General features: G+C 38.6%; 1 pseudogene; it reads right to left on the bottom strand.

Annotated features, from left to right (window-relative positions):
* Positions 1–4,721: 4,721 nt before the first annotated feature.
* Positions 4,722–9,941, bottom strand: LOC104658813 (annotated as a pseudogene).
* Positions 9,942–10,230: the final 289 nt, after the last annotated feature.

Here is a 10,230-nt window from a genome sequence, read left to right as displayed (position 1 = left end):
ATCTTGGCTCACCACAGCCTCTGCCTCCCGGGTTCAAGTTCTCCTCCCACCTCAGTCTCCTGAGTAGCTGGGACTACAGGTGCTCATCACCATGCCTGGATAATTTTTATATTTTTTGGTAGAGGTGAAGTTTCATCATATTGCCCAGGCTGGTCTCAAACTCCTGGGCTCAAGAAATCTGCCTGCCTTGGCCTCCCAAAGTCCTGGGATTACAGGCGTGGGCCACCATGCCTGGCCAGGCCTGATATATTCTTTTACTCCCATCTATGAGTTCCATGGATCAAGCCTTTCACTGTGCCCCACACATCATGAATACACATAACTTTGTTGCCTACTTAGCTGAGAGGAGTATCCTGGAAGCATTCAGATTTGGGATTTGTAGTCCAGAAAATTAAAGTGACCCCACTTATATTTAACACACTTTTGTTTTCCATCACCTCAAATATTTAAATATAATTATTCCAAAGGCCTTATTTTTGACCATATCTCATGTACACTTATATTCTTAGAAAGGAAATGTCAGGGCTGAAATGGTGCCTATGTTACCTCTTATTGCTTTTTTTTTGGCTTCATGGAGAATCTGGAATATTATCATTCTTGTTGAGAAGTGTAAAAGAAGGACTGCAGATTTAGTAATAAATGACATATTATTTTCTTTCTTCTCAGCCTTCCCAGTTTCTCCTCTCTCCCTCATTTTTTTTCCCATAACCTTCCTTCCCACCGTATCTCTTGTCAGCCTTTGACTGCAAGAGCTACTCTACCTATGAAAACATGCATTGGACCGTGACCTGTACGGTTCCCGGAATTGTTCTCAGGGTGAAAAACCTTCATGGGTATTAGAAACAATTAACGTTTCCATTTACCACTAGACCCAAAGCTTTATGAGCAGCAAAGATGTAAATGTATTTTAACCTTAAATCTAAAGTATAATTTCTGTGTGTGGGAAACCAGCAGTAGCAGACTAGTGTGATTGGGAGATACATTTCAATTAATTCTTCTACCAACACCATATCTCTTCTGCATCAGAACCTTTTATAGTGTTAAAATTAACAATTATGCAGCCGATGGCTGGTTAAATCCACCAGGGGACCGGGAGAGAGCCTCAGATAACACGATACGTATAAATCATTCAGGAGAACAATTCATGAAAGAAAAGTTATCTGTGTTTGGGATGACATTGGAAGAGCTAAATAGGAGTCAATTTGAAGAAGGGACATTTAGTCCCATTGTCCAGCTTGCCTTTTCCTTTTTAAAAAATTGTGTCATAATATACATTTTTAAAATTAATTATCCATTAGCAGCAAGATAAACGTCTCTTCTTGTGCTAAGGAAATAGTGGCCTCAGTGGTGAAAGATTATTTCACATGAGTAGCACTCATAAAGAGAGCTGTTCCCAGATAAGGTGGCAACTGTTCTTTGAAGAAGCACAATGAAGGGTGACAGGCAAGCCCATGTTGACCAAATGGAATGGAAGACCTGCAGATTTCAGTCCGCTGATTAGTTACATAAGAGAGATTCAGATCAGGAATGACATTTCACCGAACCACATAGACAGCAAAGTAGTAAATACTTTAGAATATAACAACCCATGAAACTGCATCCTAGAGAGTATCAAAACTATTTTCAGGGTTCTCCGACACCGGAATGTTTTGGAAGCACCTCTAGAAGTAGTTTTTCATGCTTAAATCTTCAGTTACCATAAAAATTTATATCCCAGGGTTTTTAATAAATGTATTGTTTTTGATGCATGGATAATATATATGCATTCATGCATTCTCTGACAAACTGGATTTTAATAGGATCAGTTGCCAAATACTAGTCTTGCAAGTGATCTGTTTTATTAAATTTTTTATTTAATTTCATCTTTAATACATTTTATTTCATTGATCCTTTTAAGAATCATATCCAGGGGGAGCATGATGGCTCACGGCTGTAATTCCAGCTACTCCGGAGACTGAGATGGGATTGCACGAACCCAGGAGTTCGAAGCTGCAGTGATCTATGATTATGCCACTGCACTACAGCCTGGGTGACAGAGCGAGACCCTATCTCAAAAGAAAAAAAAATCGTATCTCTGTGGTCTTGATTCATCTTTTTGACTACAGGTTTTGAATTTTAAACTTCACTCATAGTTAACAAAAATATTAAACTTGCAGTTTTCATGCATGGAATAATAACCAAGCTAAATGCTTTATTAAACACTGGAGGTGACTCAATTGTTATATAACTTTCATTTATTTTAAATAACCTATTTTCTTCCCCACACTTGCACATTCTCCTACTAACGTGCAGAAGAAATAAAAATCATGAAAGAAGAAAAAAAATATGAGTTTCTGACATGGTTCAATAATTATGTCACAGTTTGGTGATGTTTTTGCAATTGTTCTTTAATGAGGTATGAATTACAGTTGCCTTCATACTCATTTGCATTCAAAATACTTGGATAAAACTTATGGCCTTCTTTTTGTAGTTCATTTCATTGGGCCTAAAAATGTTTATGACACACAGTTTTTAAATTGTGAGCACACACACTTGGCTTAGCACATATTAATTATTTCATTCTGGCATTTTGTTCTTTAGGAAGACATAAATGTTTGCGATCAAATGTTGACAATCAATAATGGTGCAAAGATGTCAGCAATTAGTGCAACGTTTTCATTAAAATGTAGAAAATAACAGATAAGATAGGGACATAACGCTCACCAGAGCAGACGCCGTGAAGCCACTAACAGTGTGTCCCATAGGAGAGAATCAACAGAAACAGAGAGGGTATGAATCCAGAAAGTTCTGTAACAGAAACTATGACCTAATCAGGCCTTATAATTCTCCCCATCAACTTTTTAGTGAAGAGAAACTGTAAGTAAACATTGGAATGTTTAGATACTAATATATGTTTTATATATTAAATATATATAGACATAAAATACTTTTTATGTGATAACATGTCTTTTGTCCTTGCATATACTGTAGTTTGAGTCATTTGTTATCAAGGAACCATTTTGCTGTTTTTAGAATTGCAGGGTTAAGAACCCCTCCAGGATTTGCCACAGAAGGATGATTAGGCTGGGTAGACCCAGCTGGAGTAGTTCCTCCTCTGCCAGACCCAGCCTCCTCCACATGAGTCTTTCTGGTCTTTTATACTGTATTCAATATGTTTTCCTTTTAAATCTAGATATAATTTACATGCCATAAAGCTCACCATTTTCACATCTACCATTGAGTGGGTTTTGTGTATTCCCAGAATTGTGCAGCCACCATTACTATCTAATTCCAGAATACTTTCTTCACCCCAGAAAGAAATCTGTACCTGTTAACAGTCACTCCCTGTTCCCCCTCCCTCCAGCCCAGACAAATGCTAATCGATTTTCTGTCCTCATGGATTTGGCTATTGTGAACATTTTACACAAATGGAATCATACAGTATGTGGCTTTTTGTGTTTGGCTTCCTTCACTATGTGCTATTCTCTCTGCTCCAAAGTAGATGCAGATAGGATGGAAGAAAACTTTTCTGTTCTCATGGGGGTTAGAAGATTGCAGGACAAGCAGGCTAAGTAAATATGTGCTGTACACTGTATGGGCAACACATTTTTCCTCTTGATCTGTCTCCAGTTCCTCTGCTGTACAATTTATAAATACAAAGTAATGGCCCCATTATGTGGTTGCCAGGGTGACATTACCTGCACAAACCAGAACTAGGCTAAGACGATAAAAGGCTCTCATCTTTACACTTTATGCTCAAGTTTTGCCTTCAACCTTTTTTTTTTTTTTTTTTTTTGAGACAGTCTCGCTCTGTTGCCCAGGCTGGAGTGCAGTGGCTCGATCTAGGTTCACTGCAAACTCTGCCCCCCAGGCTCAAGTGATTCTCCTGCCTCAGCCTCCTGAGTAGCTGGAATTACAGACGCTCGCCACTATGCCCGGCTGATTTTTGTATTTTTAGTAAAGATGGGGTTTCACTATGTTGGCCAGCCTGGTATCCAACTTCTGACTTCAAGTGATCCGCCCACCTCGGCCTCCCAAAGTGCTGGGATTACAGGCATAAGCCACCATGCCCGTCCTATTTCTTAATTAAGGGTCAAGAGAACATAAACACCGATGATGGATTCATGGGTCACTATTTTTTTTTTTTTTTTTGAGACGGAGTCTCGCTTTGTGGCCTAGGCTGGAGTGCGGTGGCATGATCTCGGCCCATTGCAAGCTCAGCCTCCCGGGTTCTCGCCATTCTCCTGCCTCAGCCTCCTGAGTAGCTGGGACTACAGGCGCCCGCCACCACGCCCGGCTAATTTTGTGTATTTTTAGTAGAGACGGGGTTTCACCGTGTTAGCCAGGATGGTCTGGATCTCCTGACCTCGTGATCCGCCCGCCTTGGCCCTGAAAAATGCTGAGATTATAGGCGTGAGCCACTGCGCCTGGCCTCATGGGTCACTTTTAAGTTGCCTTGAATACGATGGGCAGGGTTGCCTCACTTCCCTCTTGAGAGGTTAGTTTTTCATCCATTCGTGGAGTAAGATGCTGTGATGTTAGCTACCAACACTAGCACACATTACATACAGCCCATTGCCCTAGAGTGCAGCCTGTTGTAGGATATGAAAGGCAATATTCTGGTAGTCTAGAATTAAAAATTGTCTCTTAAAAATTCACATAACAACAAAAAATTCATTTTCTCTTAGCTCCTTTAATATATTCTGGGATCATGTTTTATAACCCAAATCAATAAGATTTCTTTACTCATAAAAGTTGTAAACATTCTCTGTGGAAACTTGAAAACTAAATCATACAGAAGAAATAAGAATCACCTATGAGCCTGCCACCTAGAATAAACTCATAGTTTGTTTTTGTGTACAAAAAATTTCATTTCTTTTAAATTCAAAAAAAAGTATTGAATGTCTGTTATGACCTAGGGGGAAATCAGTGGAGGATAAGAACAAATCTTTGGCAATTTAAAAAAATTATGATCACACAGGTTATAAGGTTTGTATTGCCTGCATAAGCATTGCAGTGAGTCTACTTTCCCGTATTTTGAAATATTCTTTTAAAAACATGAATTTTAATACCTGCATATGATTGGGCTATAATTTCCAAATTGTGATCATTTATGTTGTTTTCCATTTTTTATTATTAAAAATAATGCTGTCAAAAATAAGTTGAATAAACTTGTATATAAAATTTTCAAAATCATAAATTTTCCAAAAATAATAATTTATAATTATTCAATAATAAATTAATAATTAATCCTTAGAACAGATTGATTAGAGAATTACTAAGTCAAGTATATCTTTATCTTAAGCATATTTATACACATTGCTAAATTACCTACAAAATTATACCAACTTATACTCATAACCAACTTTGAGAGTATTCACTTCTCTATTTATTCAAAAACACTGCTATTATAATTGTAAATATTTTTAGCTAACTTTGTAGGCAAATATCCTATCTTTAATTATTGGCAAAGTTGAAGATTTTCATGTTTGTTAGCCATTTGCATGTATTATGTATGATTTGACTATTCTTGTCTTTGCCCATTTTTTATGTTGAGTGTCTTTTATTGATTGATAAGTACTCTTTATATATCAAATCATCTGTCAGATATGACTCAACTATTCTTCTACTTTGTTTTTTGCCTTTAAATGAATTATGGCTTTAAAAATATATATAGGAGTTTTGAATGTTTTCGTAAGTTTCATTTGTTAATATTTTTCTTCATGGCTTTCTGCCTTTGATTTCATGCTTGAATGTCTTTCTCCAATGTAAAGTAAAAGAAATTCAACTATTTTTCTTCTAGTTGCTATGTTTATTTTTATATTTAAATCTTTAATCTCTTTGAAATTTATTTTGGCATATAACAATGTAGATATTCAACTTTACTTTTTCTCCAATAGCTATGTAATTGTCTCATTTACTAAGTAAATCTTCCTTTTGTAAGTGATTTATGACGTCTTTATAAAACACTACATTTCTACCTGAACTAGAATAATTCAGTTACTTTCATTCATGGATACGCTAAAATCCTGTGTGTTTTGCTATTCTTGTCAATTATTCCAGGAACAGCCATCCACAAGTCTTACTATGAAAAATAGAGTAAAATTGGTGTCTCCAGATTTGAAACAAATCTGTGAACATTTTTTAGGTGCTCAAAATAAACTCTTATTAAATCACTGGTGTTTTTTCAGCTTTGTTTGTTACAGCAGAAGGCATTCTCTTTTTCTTTTTTTTTTTTTCCCCCTTTTCAACTTTTATTTTAGGTCCAGGGGGTACATGTGCAGATTTGTTACATGAATAAGTTGCATGTTGCTGGAGACTGGCATACAAATAATGTCGTCACCCAGGTCATGAGCATGGTACTTGACAGGTAGTTTTTCAACTCTCACCCTCCTCCCTCTCTTCACCCTCAAGTAGGCCCTGGTGTCTATTGCTCTCCCCTTTGTGTCCATGTATACTCAACGTTTAGCTCTCACTTATAAGTGAGAACATGCAATATTTGGTTCCTGTGCTAATTCGCTCAAGATAATGGCCTCTAGCTGCATCTATGTTGCTGCAAGGGCACAATTTTTTTCCTTTTTATAGCTACATAGTATACCATGGTGTACTGCATTTTTTTTATCCAGTCCATTGTTGATGGGCATCTACGTTGATTCCATGTCTTTGCTATTATAGATAGTGCTAAAATGAACATATGAATGCATGTATCTCTTTGGTAGAATGATTTATATTCCTTTGGGTGTATACTCAGTAATGGGATTGCCAGGTTGAATGGTAGTTCTGAGTCCTTTGAGAAATCTCAAAAATGCTTTCCACAGTGGCTGAACTAATTTACATTCCCACCAGCAATGTGTAAGAGTTCTCTTTTCTCTGCAGCCTCCCAAACATCTGTTAATAGCCATTCTGACTAGTGGGAGATGGTATCTCATTGTGGTTTTGATTTGCATTTCTCTAATTATTAGTAATGTTGAGCATTTTCCCTATGCTTTTTGGCAATATGTATGTCTTCTTTTGAAAAGAGTCTGTTCATATCCTTTGCCCATTTTTTAATGGGGTTGTTTTTCACTTGTTGATCTGTGCCTTACACATTCTGGATATTAGGCCTTTATCAGATGCATAGTTTACAAATATTTTCTCCTACAGATTGTCTGTTTACTTTGTTGTTGTAACTGCTTTTGGAGACTGTCACGAAATCTTTGCAAAGGCTTGTCTAGAATGGTATTTCCTAGGTTTTCTTCTAGGGTTTGTATAGTTTGAGGTCTTACATTTAAGTATTCATCTATCTTAAGTTGATTTGTATATACAGTGAAAGGAAGGGGTCCAGTTTCAATCTTCTGTGGCTGACTAGCCAGTTATCCCAGGACCATTTATTGAATAGGAAGTCCTTTTCTCATTGCTTGTTATTGTCAACTTTGTTGAAGATCAGATAGTTGTAAATGTGAAGCTTTATTTCTGGGTTCTCTAACCTGTTTTATTGGTCTATGTGTCTGTTTTTGTATGATGCTTTTTATTGTTGTTGTTGTTTGTTTCTTTGTTTTGGTTACCATAGCCTTGTAGTACAGTTTGAAGTTGGATAATATGATACCCCCAGATTTGTTCTTTTTGCTTAGGATTGCTTTAGCTGTTCACGCTCTTTGTTGGTTCCATGTGAATTTTATTTATACTTATTTATTTTTTTCCCCTCTGGAACATTCAAATTCACTGTTCCAAAGTTTAATTAAAAACACAATTTACAAATATTTAATATCTTCTGAAAAGTACTTCTAAGTTAAGAATGAAAAAGTATATAATAATATATAATCAAATACCAACTCCCACCAGGTCTACACTCAGCAACATCCATCTTTTTAGGTTCTTCAAGATCTTCTGTTAAATCTACAAAGTTGGCCGGGCGTGGTGGCTCAAGCCTGTAATCCCAGCACTTTGGGAGGCCGAGACGGGCGGATCACGAGGTCAGGAGATCGAGACCATCCTGGCTAACACAGTGAAACCCCGTGTCTACTAAAAAAAAATACAAAAAAACTAGCCGGGCGAGGTGGCGGGCGCCTGTAGTCCCAGCTACTCTGGAGGCTGAGGCAGGAGAATGGCGGAAACCCGGGAGGCGGAGCTTGCAGTGAGCTGAGATCCGGCCACTGCACTCCAGCCCGGGCGGCAGAGCAAGACTCCGTCTCAAAAAAAAAAAAAAAAAAAAGAAAAATAAATAAATAAATAAATCTACAAAGTTGTTTTCCATGATGGGGAAAAGAATGGAAATCCCCACTGCTTTTTGAAATTCATACATGCTTACAATATCACCTGGAGTTACTTGCTGTGCAGGTTTTTAAGATTATTGGTCACTTGTTCAGCGAGATGCATTTCTCTGCAGGAGGCACCCAAGAGACAGATCATACTGGGAGGGGGTCTGGTGCTCAAATACTCATTCTGGGCTTCCTGAAGCTCCCTGGTGGCCTCATCAAGTTTCTTCTGAATACTTCAGGTTCTTCAGAGTCAAAAACTTCAACTGGAACGCCAACGTTTACTACTTTCAGTGCTGTGAGCCTGTCTTGAGTATGGGGGTCCAAACGCCCTGCTGGTTCTAGTTCTATAATCTCCATTTCTTTTGCTGCGTCAAGTGTCCTAGTATGGCCTTCATCTTCAGGCGATGACATCTCCAACTCTTATAGGGTCCTGAAATTCCCTCCTTTTGTTAAAACATCCAGTAAACTATCTGCCATCACATATGGATAGTCTTGGTATGTGGCCCAAAACTCATGGATGCTGAAATCAGTTGGAAGATCAGAGTCTTCCCCATGGGTTGGATATATTAAATCAGAATCATCCTTGCTGATATTTCCAAACGTGGAGTCATAACATGGTGCATAAGAACTGTAGGGTCCATAATTCAAATCTCACACTTCTACAATGAGATCCACAGGATGGAGAAGTCCCAACGTTGTTGTTCCATCTGGTTTTCTTCTTTCAAATTCGCACTGACTGTTCACAAGCTGTCTGGTCAGCTTTCCTCCAGATTCCTTCACGATTTGGTCAAGCTGCTCCTGCTCTCTCTCTGAATTATTGCTTTTAAACTTATCTTCAAGCACATCTTTGTCTACATTTTAATTTTCTTTGCCGGGACTCTTGAAGGCTTGTGCTTTGGCATCTCCAGAGTCTCCCTCTCTCTCGACCAGCAACCTCCATCCTCCCCACTCTGCCTCCATCCTCCCCAGTCTGTTCTATCTTTCTGCTTTCGAGTTTCTTGCAAGTCATCCATGAAGTCTATACTCTGCTTCAGGCTCTGAATTCTTTCCTGGCTAAGAATTGTCATCCCTGAGTGCAACAGCTTCTTTGCAGCTGTATAGTAAATGCTCTCTGGTTTGTTGTAAATCATGGCATTAGTGCACATTAGTTTGAAGTTATCCTTTAGTTCTATCGACTGGTAGTCATTGTTCTTGACCTTTGCTTTCATAGTACTAAAATCCTTGGGTGTTTAATGATCATGGAGTAGCCAGGAGCAATAAAATCAGTCACAGAAAATGAAAAGAAAGCACTTGGGTCTTTTCTCTGCAATTGTCTCATCAGTTGATTCAAAGTTTCTTGAAGGGGTGTCTGTTCTACTTCTTGTTTGGCTAAAGAGCTTGTGAGAGGATCTCACAGGGGCATGACACTGGAGGTCTTTTTCTGCCTCATTCTCCACAAGGTCTCAATCCCACTTCTTTTTATCCTCCTTAACTCTTCTCTGTTTTGTCTCTTTATCTTCCCCTGGAACCTGTTTCTCTCCTTTCTTTCTCTTTTTCCGCGTTCTGTCCTTGAGTTTGTCATGATCTTACTTGCCTTCGAAGAGGCTGGAGTCGTGCCCTGAGCTGCCTGTGGAGAGTTCAGTGACTTCGTTCCCTCCTACTTTGAGGACCAGCCTCAAGGGCTTCTATACATACTCCTCATAGAAGTGTTTTTTTGACTTGGCGCTCCTTGTGCATCTTGCCCATGTCCTACCGACCCCGGTGCCCGCCCCCAGAGCCAAGACCAGGCCCGCAGCACAGCTTCTGGTCCAGGCCAGGCCAGCGGAGGGCAGGAGCAGCCCGCAGAGGCCCCATGCGAATTTAAGAATAGTTTTTTTCTAATTCTGTGAAAAACGCTGTTGGTAATTTCATAGGAAATAGCACTGAATCTGTAAATTGCTTTGGGCAGTATGACCATAGCAACATTGATTCTTCTTATTCATGAGCATGGAATGTTTTTCCATTTGTTTTTGTTGTCTCTGATTTCTTTCAGCCG

Source organism: Rhinopithecus roxellana, chromosome 18 (assembly GCF_007565055.1).
Source record: "Rhinopithecus roxellana isolate Shanxi Qingling chromosome 18, ASM756505v1, whole genome shotgun sequence".
NCBI classification, from domain to species: domain Eukaryota; kingdom Metazoa; phylum Chordata; class Mammalia; order Primates; family Cercopithecidae; genus Rhinopithecus; species Rhinopithecus roxellana.
Note: the sequence above shows the minus strand (reverse complement) of the source record. Positions and strands in the feature narration are given on the sequence as shown.